This window comes from Lonchura striata, chromosome 28 (genome assembly GCF_050655825.1).
Source record: "Lonchura striata isolate lonStrDom1 chromosome 28, ASM5065582v1, whole genome shotgun sequence".
NCBI lineage: Eukaryota > Metazoa > Chordata > Aves > Passeriformes > Estrildidae > Lonchura > Lonchura striata.
In genome coordinates, this window is record NC_140730.1 from 3,079,145 (window position 1) to 3,093,955 (window position 14,811).

Consider the following 14,811-nt stretch of genomic DNA (forward strand, 5'->3'; position numbering starts at 1 on the left):
TTGGGACCAGGCTCAGCTGCAGCATCAACACCCGAAAGCTGCTGCAGTGCCCTGCACGCTGCCAGCAGAGCCAGGGAGGCAGCAGGACACTCACAGCTGCACCTGAGAGCCCCAAACCTCCCCAGTGCCACCTTCCCCACGCACACCCAGCCCTGCTTCCCTTTGGATGTGCTGCTGTCACCAGCCCTGAGGGACATCCTCTCTCTCCTCCCATCCCCAGTGATGTCCCCATCCCCTCTGCCCCAGCCCCATGCACACCACATCCCTATCAAGCACTTCACTTCAGCATCAGCCTCTCAGAGGATTTTTATTTTTTTTTTTACGCAGGCAAGTAATATCAAAATGATATTTATTAAATTTGCTCTCTAAGTCCCTCAATCTGCTCCATAATACAGTGAATCTGCGAGGTGGTTTCACTGATCCCGCCTCAATGAGACCAGATTAACACAGATGATCCCGGCTTTGCGGCTCCCTCGGCCCGGGGAGGGTCAGAGGTGGTGCAGAAAGGCAAAACCCGCTGGCAGCGTGGAGCCGGAGGGAACTGAAACGTAAATTTTGAAGAAGTTTAAAGATTTTAGAGGAGCTGAGATTTTAGTCTGAGATAAGCCTTACTAGAGTTAATGAAAATAAGTGAATAGGCCTTGATGAAGTTAAGAGTTGGTAGTTAACTAATAACTGATTGCTTGTCAGCACAACGTTTAGTTAGCTGGGTCGATAATGAAGAATATAATGAAGAAATTATAATGAAGAACACAGAAACTGACAAATAACTTTTAGGAACATAAGACAATTGTGGGCCTCCTCTGTTCTGAAACCAATTGAAGACAAGGAATTGGAGAAGTTCTACCAAGAGTTCATTTGTCATATTTGCATTGAAAAGGTAGAAAGGTCAGAAGGAGGAAGACTTCATTGACTTCCTCATTTTGGGAAGGGACACGGACCCATTTCAAGGAACAAACCACACATACTTAAATAGCTTTTGAAATGATTAGCATAGGAGGCAGGGAATGGGATGTACTTGCATTATGAGTATGTATTTGTATTTTGGGTATTCAACACTTGTATGGATAAAAGGACTCTGTAATCACCTGAGAGGTGTGGTGTGGATTTGGGAGCTATCCCACACACAATAAACACACACTTTCTAACTTTAAACTGTTAGAGTTTTTGTCCGTCACAGTTGGATATCGATATTATCCATATTTTTTTAATAAATCAAAACCACGTGGCTCTGGAAAATGGTTTCCCTGGTTAATTCCAGGTGGGAAGGAGGGAGCACTCAGCTCCCTCCTTTTTGAATGGAAAACCCGTTTGCCTCTATTGCAGCCTCTCCTGCTCTTATCTCCCTCCTCAGGCACATTGATTGCACCTGCCCCCACCCCGCTCCCCAGCAAGATGCCCATTAAATCTCAGATCAGCTCCAGAAAGGTTCATCAGATCCATTATCTCTGCATTCAGCTAAATTATGAAAATCATTAAGATAAGGAGGCACGGAGCCTATTAGTTTCCTGGAGAGGATGCTTTACAATTCTTTTCCTTCTGCTTCCACATTTAATTACCTTAAGTTTCACAGTATTTAATTCCATTTATTAAACCTTTAATAGGTAAAAACAAAACAACAATAAAACCCACTGCTTGTCGCCCAGGGCTGGGATCAAGGCAATCCTCCATCCATGCGTGGACACTCAGCTGAGCTGGAGCTGAGCTCATGGAGAGGGATGCATCCACTAATTAAAAAATTAAGCATGTGCCCTGGAGTCTGTGCAAAGGGAAAATGAGCAGTGCCAGCCCAGGGTTCTCCCGTGGGCTCCCCCAAACCAGGCTGGTCCATGAGCCAGCTGCCAGGAGCTTAGAATAACCCAGAGGGATGACACAAAAAGCAGTGGGATTGTGAAACTCTATTTATTCCTTTCTACAGTCACAGTTCCTGTGCACCATCCCCACCCCCAGGAAGCCCCAGCAGGGATGGGGCTCCTGCAGGTACCCAGGGGGATCCACACTTGGTCATTTGGGTTCTCCTCCTGCACAGATGCTATTCCAGGACACTGACAGCAAGCCTGTGGGAACAGCCAAGCCCTACATGCTCCAAGCAAGGTCAGGCTGAAGCATCAGCTGCTCACTGGCTGCATTCTGCCTTCCCAGAGATGCCAATTAGCAAGGCTGGTTCCTATCAGAGCAGCATCCCAAGGCCCTTATCCAATGGCACACAGGCTGTAACCCTCATGCTGGGCTGGCTCTGCCATCCACACAGGACAGACACTGCAGAGGGCAAACAAAACAAGCAAACAAAACCAGAGGCACAGCCAGGGAAGGGCTTGGTGCAGGGAGGGGAAAATGCCAAGCCCAGCTGCTGCCCAAGTCCAACCCACCTAGAGCACAGTGCAAGGGCTGCAAATCCACTCCCTGTTGGCACACAGACCCAAACCCAGCATCTTCAAACACCTTCTTGCAGGAGATTTCAGCATTTTATGTACAATTTATGGACAACTTGAAACTTTCTACAAGAAACTTGGGACAATCATGGAGTACCTTGAGTCCAACCCACCTAGAGCACAGTGCAAGGGCTGCAAATCCACTCCCTGTCAGCACACAGACCCAAACCCAGCATCTCCAAACACCTTCTTGCAGGAGATTTCAACATTTTATGGACAACTTGAAACTTTCTACAAGAAGCTGGGGACAATCACAGAGCACCTTGAACTATTCCTAAGTGTCCAAGGTCAGGTGGGATGGGCCTTGGAGCAATCTGGCCTAGTGGAAGGTGTTAGGAGTTGGAAAAAAACAATCTTTAAGGTCCCTTCCAACCAACCCAAACCATTCTGTGGTTCCATAATTCAGCCACTTCTCTCCAGCATTTGCACAGCACAATTTACAAATGCTGCTGCCTTCAAGGCCTGTCCCATCATGAATCTAAACAGGGCCCCACAGCTCCAAGCAGTGCAGTTTCTTCCCATCAACATCTTCTACTGGATTAAACCTCAAACTTGGCCTGCATTTTGCATTTGGTTTCTAAATCACGATCCACTCTGGAAAAGTAGCACCAGGAAGAAAAAAACAACTTGCTAAAGTGTTCCCCAGCAGCATATCCACAGACTTTAATATAAAAAAGCTGCTGCTAATTTAAAAAACAAATGTTTGAGCAATCAAGCATGTTTATTTAATTTGTCCTTTCTGTGCCAGAGAAGGGCTGGGCTGCTCGCACACGACATTACCAAGAGGGCCCTGCCTGGTGGGATGGGGGCAGCTGGAGGCTCCAACACAACCCAGAGGCTCTCTTGGGATAATCCAGCCTCACGCCATGAGAGGAAGGCATGTACAAACTGAGGGTGAGGCTGAGGATCCAACCCATTGCTGGCATCCAGCATGAACCAGGTTATATTTTATATATATATAAATTTCTAGGCTATAGTCATGGCTTGGGTTGGACTGGCCTTTAAGATCAGCCAGTTCCACTCCCCTGCTGTGGGCAGGGGCACCTTCCACAGGTGCCAGCTCGCTCAGAGCTCTGCCCAGCCTGGCCTTGAACAGTTCCATCCATGAAGATCCCATCAACTTCCCTGTTCCTCCAGAATCCCAGTTCAGAAGTGGCCATCACTGCAGGCTAAAGCTCTTTTATTCGAGTCCAGGTGTTGCTCTGCTTGCAAAGAGGGTCCAGAAAACACAGAGACAGGTACAGGGGAACCCCCAGATGAACCCAACTAGAAAGGTTTTCGCTGGGTACAGTTCCTGAAGAGCTTTGAAAAGCCTCCAAACCCACCAAAATCTGAGCAGTAACCGCAGGACAGTCACTCTGTGGATAATCCAGATTTCTCAGGTATCCCAAAACACCTAAAAGGACCCAATTTTCAGGGACAAACAAATCCCCAGGGAGGCTGGAGAGCCCTGTGCTGCTCTTCCCAATGCTAGAAAGGCTCAAACCTGGACAGCAGATCAGAGTCTCCTTTCCCACCGACAGGAACAGAGATGTTTTAGAGATGGGGTGAACGTGCAGGGTCGTGAGGAATCCCACCACGGGCAGGAACTCAATTTTGCCCATCATTATCACTGGCTTTAACAAATCGCTCCTGGGGCTGGTAGGTACTTTATCAATTCATCCCCCGTGCAGCATCAAGGATGGCTGAGGAAATCCAGTGGCCTGTTGATATCTTGTTTGCCTCCAAAATAACTCGTTGTTTATTTTAAAGCAGCAGAATGCACCAAATCCTCACACTGAGGTGACAGAGCTGGGAGGAGATGCCACACACATCATGGCACCAGCACCTGGACAGAAGGTTTCCACCTTGTTCTCTGCACTGGGAAAAAGCCAGGCCCAAGTCTTCCACTTCTTCCACTCACCCTTCAGACACAGCAAAACTGAATAAAGGGATTTTTCACTCCATTGTGTTTGTCCTGGCAGTGTTCCTGAGGGATTCACTGCCCGCCGTGCCCGAGCTTTGGTCTGCTGGAAGCGCAGGGAGGTTTTGGGTGCCTCAGCCTCAAACACAGCCCCTGGCCTGGGACTTTCCTGTGCATCCCCCTGAGGCTGGCGGCCAGCTGGGGCCAGCTCAGGTGCCCACACCCCTCTCGGAGCTGGAGCTGCTCTCGTGGGAGGGTTCAGGATTCGCTGGGTGCCTTCCCACGGGATTGCTCCAAGCAGCAGCTGATGCACACAGACTCGTGCAACCAAAAACCCCAGCAGCCCTCCTGAAGGAAAGGCCACTGGGGCTGTTGGGGGTGTTTTGGTGGTGATCTCCTCAGGGCTGTACATGTGAGAGCCCAGTCCAAGGACATCCACAGGATGGGACATGGCCTGCACAGCTCTGCTTCCCACAGGAAGGAGCTTCTCAAGTCTCACAACCCCAGCAGACATCACACGACGCAGCTTCGCTGTCTCCATCCTGTCAGGCCCCTACTGATGACCTTTATTTGTGATTTGTGAAGCGCCATCTCCATTCTTTGTGGTTACTGAGAGTGTTTTCCATATGAGCAGCACTGGAGACTCTACCAGAGCCTGCAGCCATCCCACACTGGAGCCTGCTGAGCAGCCAAGCGAGACCTGCAAAACCCCAACTGTGGGAATCCAGGGCTTCCCTCTGGCTGCCCTGGCAGGTCGGGGACCCTGGCAGGGGTCAGGAACCCCCTGGACAGAGCCCCCAGAGACACTGGCTGTGATCTCTGGCCATGGAAAAGAGTTTTCAATCTTACAGGATCAATTACCAGCTCTGAGTGTTTGATATAAGTAATAATTAAGTGTGGCACGGGTGCAAAAGTAAAATTTTAGGATTCTAGATGAGGGGTCCAAAGGGGACAAGATGGAGGAAATTGGGTGTGCCTTGTCCTTTTTCTCCTTCTTCATGCCCTCCATGTCTCACTGTGGTGTTGGCATTTTTCTGTTGGTTCAGGCTGGGGACACACTGTCCAACGTAGGTGACAGATATTGGCACGTTCTTGTAAATCTAGCCCAGGGAGTTTCTGGTATTGAATGTTTGTAACATCCCACTGAGGGCAGAGCCCCACACGCTGCCCTGCAGGACAGAGCTGGGCAGGGCAGCAGAACATGTGAGAGATAAACAGAATAAACAACCTTGAAACCAGCACAGATGAATTATGACTTCTTTGGCAGCAGGGCAGAAAGACAGAGACTTTCTACAATCTCGGGATCAACACCACAGATTCTGACACCCAACTGCTGCCACGGAGCCCACGTGGGCAGAGATGGATGTGCTGAGGACACGGGACAGAGGCACTGCTGGGCACAGCCAGGCTCAGGAACGCCCCAGAGGAAGGAGCTGCAGCTGAGGGGATGCAGGGACAGAGGGGGAGCAGCAGTGCAGGTCCCCAGGGGCTCCAGGCAGCGGCTGCTGGGCAGTAGTGTGTGTGTCTCTCCCCACACACACTCCTCCATGGAGAGCCTTCTTTCTTTGCTGTTTTTAGGAAAAAGGAAAAGGCAAGGGAAGCAACAGTGCTGTTTTCCAGGCACCCAGGGCTCCCTGTGCCTGATCCCAAGTGGAGTTCAGCTGGACTAAATCTGAAGGGAGCTCTCCAGCAGAGCCTGACAGGGATGGCAGCAGGGGTTTGGGGGCTTCTCCTGCCTCCACCCCCACGAGCAGCAGACGCAGAGCATGAACAGCACCAGGGAAATCCTCACCGGGCACTGAGCAGCAGCCTGGCACTGCCCTGGCACGGGCTGGCTCCAGGAAGGGCTGGGCTCTGTGCAGACACGCCGAGCCCCGCAGCGCTGCCCTGCCCCGACACGCCGGGCTGTGGGGCAAGGGAGACCTCAGAGAACCTTCCAGAACCTGACAGGGCTGCACGAGAGCTGGGGAGGGACTTTGGAGGACAAGGGGAATGGCTCCCGCTGCCAGAGGGCAGGGATGGATGGGATATTGGGCAGGAATTGTTCCCCCGGCACAGGGTGCCCAGAGCAGCTGTGGATCCCTGGATCCCTGGCAGTGCCCAAGGCCAGGCTGGACAGGGCTGGGAGCAGCCTGGGACAGTGCAAGATGTCACTGGAGGAGCCTTAAGGTTCCTCCCAACCCAAACCATCGTGTGGCTCCGTGACTGACCTTGCCCCATCTCTTCCAAAAGGGCCTCCAGAAATGCACTGCTGAAAATGCAGCAAATATTGCACTGTTGAAAATGCAGCAAATATTGCACTGCTGGGATCACCCCTCCCTCTCCCTCACGTCCCAGACACACTTTCACTCCTCTTCCCACCACCCCATCAGCTGTCAGCTGCAGAGGGGCCCTGCCAGCTGACAGATGAAGCTTCAGGTTAACAAATCAAATTTGTCAGAGACAAAAAGCCAAACCATTTCATTTCTGATGGCTTTTGTTTTGTTTTGTTTGTTTGTTTTTCATTAAATTGCTCAGACATCCAAGACTTGAAATGTCACCATGTCACTTGGTGGCAGCTGAGGGCACAGAGCTGGAAAGGTCAGGAGAAGCTCTCCAAGAGTCAGCCCTGCTCAGTTTGAAGGGAAGGGGAACAGGGCAGACAGGGCCACTGTGCTGGCTGGGGACAAGGCCACCAGCCCACACACAGCCCAGTGCCCCCAGCCCAGCTCCCAGCACAGCACAGGGGGATGCTGATGCCCAGTGCCAGACCATGAGCACCCATTCATGAGTCCAAACAAGCCCCTTTGGCTTTCCCTGACCCCCAAACTTCCTCCATCACAGCTGGGACCACCTATATCCCTCAGCTTGAATTTACAAACCAAAGGGTTTTCCCCACAACCACTCAGGACACCTCCCACCACCAGTGTAGGACACAGTGGCAGACTGGGAGGCCCCCAAAATCCTGGCAGGAGATGGGGAAGCTCCAGCAGGTGCCAGTGACCCAGACAGCAGCACTGTGCTTTGAGCTCTGCTCCTCCCAGGCTGGGAGCAGGGATGTCCAGGAGGGTTCCTGCTGTGTTATCCCACCAGCAGTGCTCAGGGCACCCTGCCCCAGCCCTGAGGGACCCAAAAGCTGTGCCAGCACAGCCAGGGCTGGTCACAGAGGGCATGAACACAGCCAGGGCTGGTCATGGGCACAGCCAGGGCTGGTCACAGAGGGCATGAACACAGCCAGGGCTGGTCACAGAGGCCATGGGCACAGCCAGGGCTGTGCTCCCTGCCAGGACACAGGGCAGGGAGCGAGTGCTGGGGCTCCTGGGCACCCCTCCAGCCCACAGGAACCCGAGACCTCCCTGGCAGGTGAAGTTACTGCTGGGAACATAGAGTTACAGCCCAGAGGTGAGGCAGAACAGGACACCCCAGGGCCTGGGGCCCAGCTATGCGACCTATGAGAGGGCCTGGAAATGAAAACAGGCGGTGCCCGTGGTGCCATCTGTCCCTGGAGCCACCAAGCCCAGAGACAGCATTTGGGTTGGGTGTTCAGCTGCAGGAATCTGGGAGAGCAGGAGAGGAGAGCAGGAGCTGCTGAGGGTTCTGTGTCAGCCCCAGCCTGGTCAGGGCTGGAGCTTCCTGAGTGTCAAGAGGCTGATTCTGAGCTCTCCTCAGGTCAGCAGCAGCCAGCTCCAGCATCTCCCATCACTCCCATCTTAGAGGAGCTCTGGCCACAGCCTCAGGCTCTGGGCAATTCCCAAACCACACAATGCAATGCCAGAGCCCACGCTGGGACTGTCCCAAAATGCTGAAGTCCCTTCCTAGAGCACAGCAGGTACCAGGGGGAGAGCAAAAGCTGCCTCCCACACTGGGCTGCCGTGCTGCTGCACGATTGCTGGTCCCAGCACTGGGAGAGGCTCTGGCTCCTCTGCCCACGATGATGCAGAGCGAGGACGCTGCTCCAGCTCACCCCTTGGGCACAGGGCAAAACAGAACCCGAGGGAAGCAGAGCCAGGCAGCAGTGGGTGAGCAGGAGCAGGAACTGGGAGGCACAACTGGGGTCAAGGCTAGCTCAGCAGCAGCCACCCACCCTGTGCCCGCTGCCACAGCATCCACGGGGCCATTCCAGGGGAACAGGGACACGATGGAGCCCAGGGGCAGCAGGGCAGCACAGCACAGGGCTCCTTCCCTGCTCCTGCTGGAGGAGGTGGCCATGGAGCAGCTGGCACCGAGCTGAGCAGGGGCCACGTGTGCCTCCAGCACGGGCTGTTCCCGTCCCTGCCACCGCCTCCTGCCCGGCAGCGGGTCCCACGCGCCCGTCTGCTGCCTGCTGCCAGCTCCTTCCTCCCCAAACCCCATCCCACCCGGCCCTGAGCTTCCCAGGAGCCCCCAGGCCTTCCCCAGCGTGTGGCTGCTGGCTCCCACCCTGCTGTGCCAGCACCCACTGCCCAAGGCTCCAGCACCCATTCCCAAAGGCTGCAGCACCCACTGCCCAAAATCTCCAACACCCACTGCCCAAAATCTCCAACACCCAGTGCCAAGGGCTCCCTGATCCCTGCAGGTCCCTCTCACCTCGGGATGTTGTCAGATTCCAGCACTCCAAGCAGCCCAAAGGCACCTCTGCCCTGCACCCCCATCATCCGCAGCCAGAGGCTGTGGCCACGAGCAGAGATGCACCCACAGATGGAATGGGATGGACAGACAGGACTCCCAAGTGATGCCAGCACTTCTGGCACTGCCTTGGCAGAGGACACTGAGCAGCACACCCTTCTTGTGACTTCAAAAAGCCCAAGCCCAAAAATTATTTACATAGGCAAGATTTCATGATATGGGGCTTTTTCACTCCTAAAGGACTACTCAGAAAAAAAAATGGGTTTAAAATAAAGTGACTTCCAAAGAAAATCCAAGTTGAAAGCCTTGCTTTGATTTTATTTTAAGATTAAAGCTCTCTGCAGAGTGTTCTGGGGCCCTGATGTGAGGACCACAAGCTCCTCTGATATTTCCTAAAAAAACCTGCAATTGAGCCACCCGTAAATGCTCCTCATGAGAAGGTTCAGAGGGCCTGGAGGAGAAGGTGGTGCTCAGGGGACACACTGCCAGGCTGCCCTGCCTCGAGAGCATCAGTCTGCAGGAGGCAGGATGGGGCACGGATAAGGGATACAGGCTCAGAGACATTGGAAAACCTCAAGGGTAAGTCAAGAACAAAGCACTGGGATGGAAGATCCAGTTACATGACAACACAGCCTAATTCCAGCCTGGCTCTGAGAGAAATCCAAGCCTACATGCTCCATGAGCTGTCCTGGCCAGCCCAGCACTGGGGACAGTGGCTCTGGGGCACAGACCCCTCGGGGACAACCCTCTGTCCCCCTGCAAAGAGCTTGGCAGGAAAGCCAGGAGTTTTTCCCCAGTTCCCCTGCCCTTGGTACGTGCCCAGCTCACCCTGCCTGGGGCACCTCAAAACAGCACAGCCAGAACCTGCATGTCCCCCCCACCCCACCAGTGCTGCCCCCAGCATCTTTAGATACAGAACACAGTCACCCATCCATGACAGGAGGGGACAGCCCAGCCACCAAAGCACAGGATGAGGCAGGACACTGGGGACGACGCCCCAGGTGGGTCACACAGGCACCAGGAAGACTCTGCCAGCTGAAAATGCACCTCCAACGTGAAAGCTGCATGTCTTCTCTTTACCCCTTCCTCATTACTCCTCAGCCAGCCCAGAATGCAGCTCCTTGCCACGCCAAAAGCCCATGGAGAATCCGTGTGAGCCCCATCCCAGCTCCCACACCCTTGGAACACTCCCCGAGGCAGCCAGGATGAGAAACCTTAGCTGTGAGGGCCATTAAGGATTTCATTCACCTTTCTCTCTCTCACTTTTAAGAAACACTTCAGTTCCTCCTACCTGCCTTCATTCCCTCCTTTCAAAGCAACCTTACAGCTATTTTTGGACCAGCACATCTCAGCGCTGCCGGATGGGTGCCACCCCCGCCTGGAGGAGAAGCAAAGGGATGCTCCTGCTCTCCACACCTCTGGGGCAGCTGCTGAAAGCAAAGCAGGTCTGTGCTCTTTCCCAAAACCCAGCCAGCCTCACCTAAATCCCCTTATAGAACCATCAGCACAGCCTTTGGGGCACGCAGTCCATGAGCAGATCCAGGGTCAAGGTGCTGAGACATGAAGGTGATGCTGGAGCTTTGTCCTCTTCCCTTCCTGAGGAAGCTGGACACGTGGTGAGGGTGGCTTGGGCTGTTCTCTGCACCCAGCTCTGCCTGGAGCTTCACTGGTGGTTCAGCCTCAGCCCTTGGGAGTGCCAAGTTGTGCTCTGGGCTCCTGGAAAAAATCAATCTTCTCATCAGCATGGTGCAACAAGTCCTTCCAGGAAGGAGTTAGCAAGGCTCTTGCTTGGCTGCTCTCCTCAAGGTTCTGAGCACATCCCAAAGCAGAGCCAGGGCTTGCCCAGTGTAGCAGCTGTCAATTCCAGATGGATGGTGCTAGGGGACTCCAAATCCAGGGATTTTCCTCTTCCAGACAAGTTTTGCAAGAGGACAGAAAAAGGCTGCATATCTCAGGACCTGGATGCCAGAAGGGAACAGAGGTGGCAGGAAATCCCAAACCAGCAGAAAATTCAGCATGTTCTGGGTCAAATGCAGAGGAGGAAGTGGAGGCACAAGCAGAGGCAGAGGAAAGGCCTTTCCAGGAGAGCAGCACAAGAGGTCAGGTCTGTACGAGGCTTCTGGGCATTCACAACTCTTCCATTCTGAAGGACAAAACCCTGGAGATGGTCAGGAGCTGGTTCCCCAGAGGATGATTAGCCAACAACTCTCCCAGTGGCATGTGGGACCAGCAGCTGTCACCTCCCACTGCTGCACTGGCAAAAAATCCACCCCAGGCACAGCAGATGTCACATCACCTTTGCTTTGGAGTGGGTGGCCGAGCTGGGATCCACCTGGCTGTGCAGGACAGGGAGGTGACCCTGAGTTGCCACAGTCAGAGCTCAGAGAAACAGCAGCTTTTGGAGTAAAACCAGTCAGGAGAGCAAGGAGAAGAGCAGCAATCTGATGGATACCCCCTGGCTGCCAGCACTGTGAGGACACAGAGGCTGGGCTGGAGCCCCAAAACAGCCTGTCCTCCTGGGATCACGCTGAGCTGCTGGGGTTGAACCATTCCTGGGATTCTGCTTGGTCCTGTGCTCGCTCTGGACTAGCAGGGAAAAGGTAAAACCATGTTCTTTGCCACATGCCCCAGCATCCTGGGAGAGCTGCATCCCGTCCTGCTAAAATCCAGCTGGGAGAGGGGCAGGGATTTACCACAGGGTAAAAAAGGCTGCCCAGCACGGTGGGATACAATGGGGTGGTGCCCTGAACCCTCAGCAGAGACAGGACAGAGGCTGCATTCAGAAATCCCTGTTGGGTATTAACAGCTTCTATCCAATTGCCACCATTTTAGAGCCCTGGACCTAACAGCCACATGGGAAAAACAGATTTTCTTCTTACTTTATCTATCAGCTAGGTCTGGGAGAGAAGGGACACATCCCTGAGACACCTTCCCCTGGCTCCAGAAATGTGTTCATTATTCCCAGGCTGTGTCTGCAGGGTGAGGATCACTCTCAGATTACAGATGTTTATCAGTGAACTATAATAAAGGTGGGGACAGTGGCACCAAGATGAATATTATATTTCAGGGAAATTTAAATGAAACGATCCATCATGCCCAGCAGATCAGCACCACCTCCTGCCAAGCCCTGCACTGAGCAGAGCAGCTCTGGGGGCTGAGGCTCTGCCTTGGAGCCCCACAGTCACCTTGGCTCAGTGCTCCAGAGGAAAAGCAGCAGTGACAGGTAAAGAGAAACACTTTGGATTTCCAAGGGCACACGGATAAACAGCAGCATGCAACTGGCTGGGTGGCAAAAGAGCTAAATCCTTTTCCAGCATGGCAGTGGGACATCCCTGAGCATGTGGGGACAGCCCCTGCTGCACTCAGAGTGAGCTCTGGTCCCACCCTGAGCACCCCCAGAATCACAGGGGCCTTGCAAACGGGACATGGCTCGGGCAGGATGTGGAGGGGAAGGGTTACAGAGTGGCTTTTCCCTTAAGTGACATATTGCCACTGGCTCGGTGGAAGCAGGAGGTTGTTCTCTCCAGGGAGGAAGTTATCAGAAACCACTCTCCCTCCCAGCATGGCTTGCCCACAGTTTGCTACCTGTTGCATTTTACAATCAAGCAAAACACTGGAAGAACGTAAGAGGACATTAAAAAAAAAAAACAGAGTGTGCAGGGCAGGGACACCAGGAATGCTCCAGGCTGCTGCAATCCAGCCACGGAGGCATTACACATTCATCTGAATTTTAAATACAGAGCATGATGACTGGCATCCTCACAACTGCCACCACAGCCTCACACTACAGCTTTTATGGTAATTCACAGGGAGTTACCCACAAGGCACCGCAGAGATTTTCTTGGCAGCCATCCTAAACTAATTTTTATAGGTTAGTGTATGGTTATACATAAACGTTTAAGAAAAAATAAAATGGCGACTTGGAGGGAAGGACATGGCTGGGAGGTTTCTGTGCTGTGTGGCACGTGGTGGTCCAGTGCAAAATGCCACAGGTCCACTGGTGGCCACCCCATGACAGGGCCAGGGGACAAAACACCAGCTGGCACATCAGCTGCTTTGCCCTGGCTACCACAAACCCTCAGCATCAACCCTGCCCCAGTGCTTCTGGGTGTCCCCTGCCCTTTGCAGGATGCTCAGGTCAAGCAGGTCCCACCTGGCCAGGAGACAGCACCCAGCCTGCTCCCAAGGGACCTGTCAGGACCTGGCTGTGGTGCTCACCCTTGTCCTGGGGGCACCAGCCTGGAGGGGATGGGAACAATCCCAAAAAACAACAAGTTGTTGGTAAAAATCACAGCATCCTTCACAGAATGGTGGGATGGTTTGGGTTAGAGAAGGTTGTAAAGATCATCTCGTTGCACCCCTGGCTCCCAGAGGGACACACTGCCCATCACCTTTGCTTCCCACATATCCTGGCTGTTCTGGACAGGGAATTTCACGTGCTGAGGGGAAAGTGCTGCTCAGCTTCCAGCCACAGGGAAAGAGCTGGAGCCGCTGCCAGCGAGCAGCAGCACCTCGGGAAACAAAGGAGAGACACAGCAGGAGGGAAACCTGGAGCAGTGCAAGCCCGGAGCAGCACCCATCTGTGATTCACAGGCACCAGAACAAACACTTGATGATGTCAGAGCTGACGATTAGCTTAAAAAAAAAGACAGAAATCCTGAAGTGCTGCAGGTTTTGCTGCGCGCACACGCGCGCGAGGCAGCGCGGAAGCAGAAGGTTTGTCCATCCCTGCTGGATCACAACGGCAAAATGGAGGGAAGCACCAGCAAGACCTTCAAGGAAAAAAAGCTTTCAGGCTTCAATCAGCCGTGGGATTACTCACAATGCTGATTTGGATGCAGGGACACAAAGGAGAAAACAATTAAACAACAGATCAGAGGGAAAGATGGTGAGATTCAACTCCAGCACCACAAAGAGACAAAGCACTGAATTCCTGACAAAGCAGCTATTTTCCCTGGATGGGATCGTTGCATTTTGAGAAGCCACACACACCACGTCCTCCCTCTCATGCTCAGCATGTGCCACCCCAGCTGGCTGCTTCCATGCAAGGGAGAAGGGGAGCCCTTTGTCCCCAGCTTTGTGCCTTCTGCACCCGGAGCACGAGGCTACCCTGCGTGATCCCACAGCACCTCAGGTACCACAAAGAGGAGTGAGAGCAGGGGAAAATCCCCATCCCATCCCTGCAGACCATGTCCAGGACACCCCAAAACTGATGCAGAGAGATGGCAGCAGGAGAGCAGGACCCTGAGCACAGAGCTCCCCAGGTACGGATTCACCTGTGAACCCTTAAACCCCAAAATCCTTTAAAATCCTCCTGGAGAGAGAGGGACCCTTCTTGCAAGAGCCCTGCAGGACCTGCCACACGTTGCAAATCGTGGCTGCAGCTGAAGCAGCCGTGTCCCTAGGCTGGGTGGGGACATCCCAGGGACATGCTCGGAGGTCACAACCAAACTGCAAGCCCCTAGTGTGGTGTAAAGCTGCACTGACAGAGCACTCACCTATAAAATGGGGCTGAGAACAAGGGATTCAGCTGCTGCTGTGCAAAAACAACCCTGACACGACAAGCAGGAGTGGAGAACTCCAGAGCTGGGCACAAACAGCCACAGGCTTCCCAACCTAAACCATCCCACAGCCCCGATTTAATCTGATTTATGCAAATGTTAAACCAATTTAGGTGTACACATTGTACGACTTGCCTGGCCCAGTTTAATTTGATAGGTTTTTAAACCTGTTTAGACAAACTAGTATCTGCTGTCTAATCTAGAGCAGCTCTTGTTTTGTGCAAATGTTGCCAGGGAACTAGAGCATGGAGGTTCTGATGGATCCTGGTTGTACAACAACACTCACACTGCATCAGCCCGAGTGATAGTAATGCATGGAGAGCAGGAATGC

The 14,811-nt window shown here is 53.3% G+C and overlaps 1 long non-coding RNA gene across 1 annotated transcript; it reads right to left on the reverse strand.

Annotated features, from left to right (window-relative positions):
* Nucleotides 1–281: 281 nt before the first annotated feature.
* LOC146765054 (uncharacterized) lies at nt 282–11,505 on the reverse strand. Its single transcript, XR_014950278.1, has 2 exons — nt 10,400–11,505; nt 282–541 (listed from the first exon to the last, which is right to left on the reverse strand). It is a non-coding gene; the product is annotated as an uncharacterized LOC146765054 (long non-coding RNA).
* Between the last annotated feature and the right edge of the window lie 3,306 nt (nt 11,506–14,811).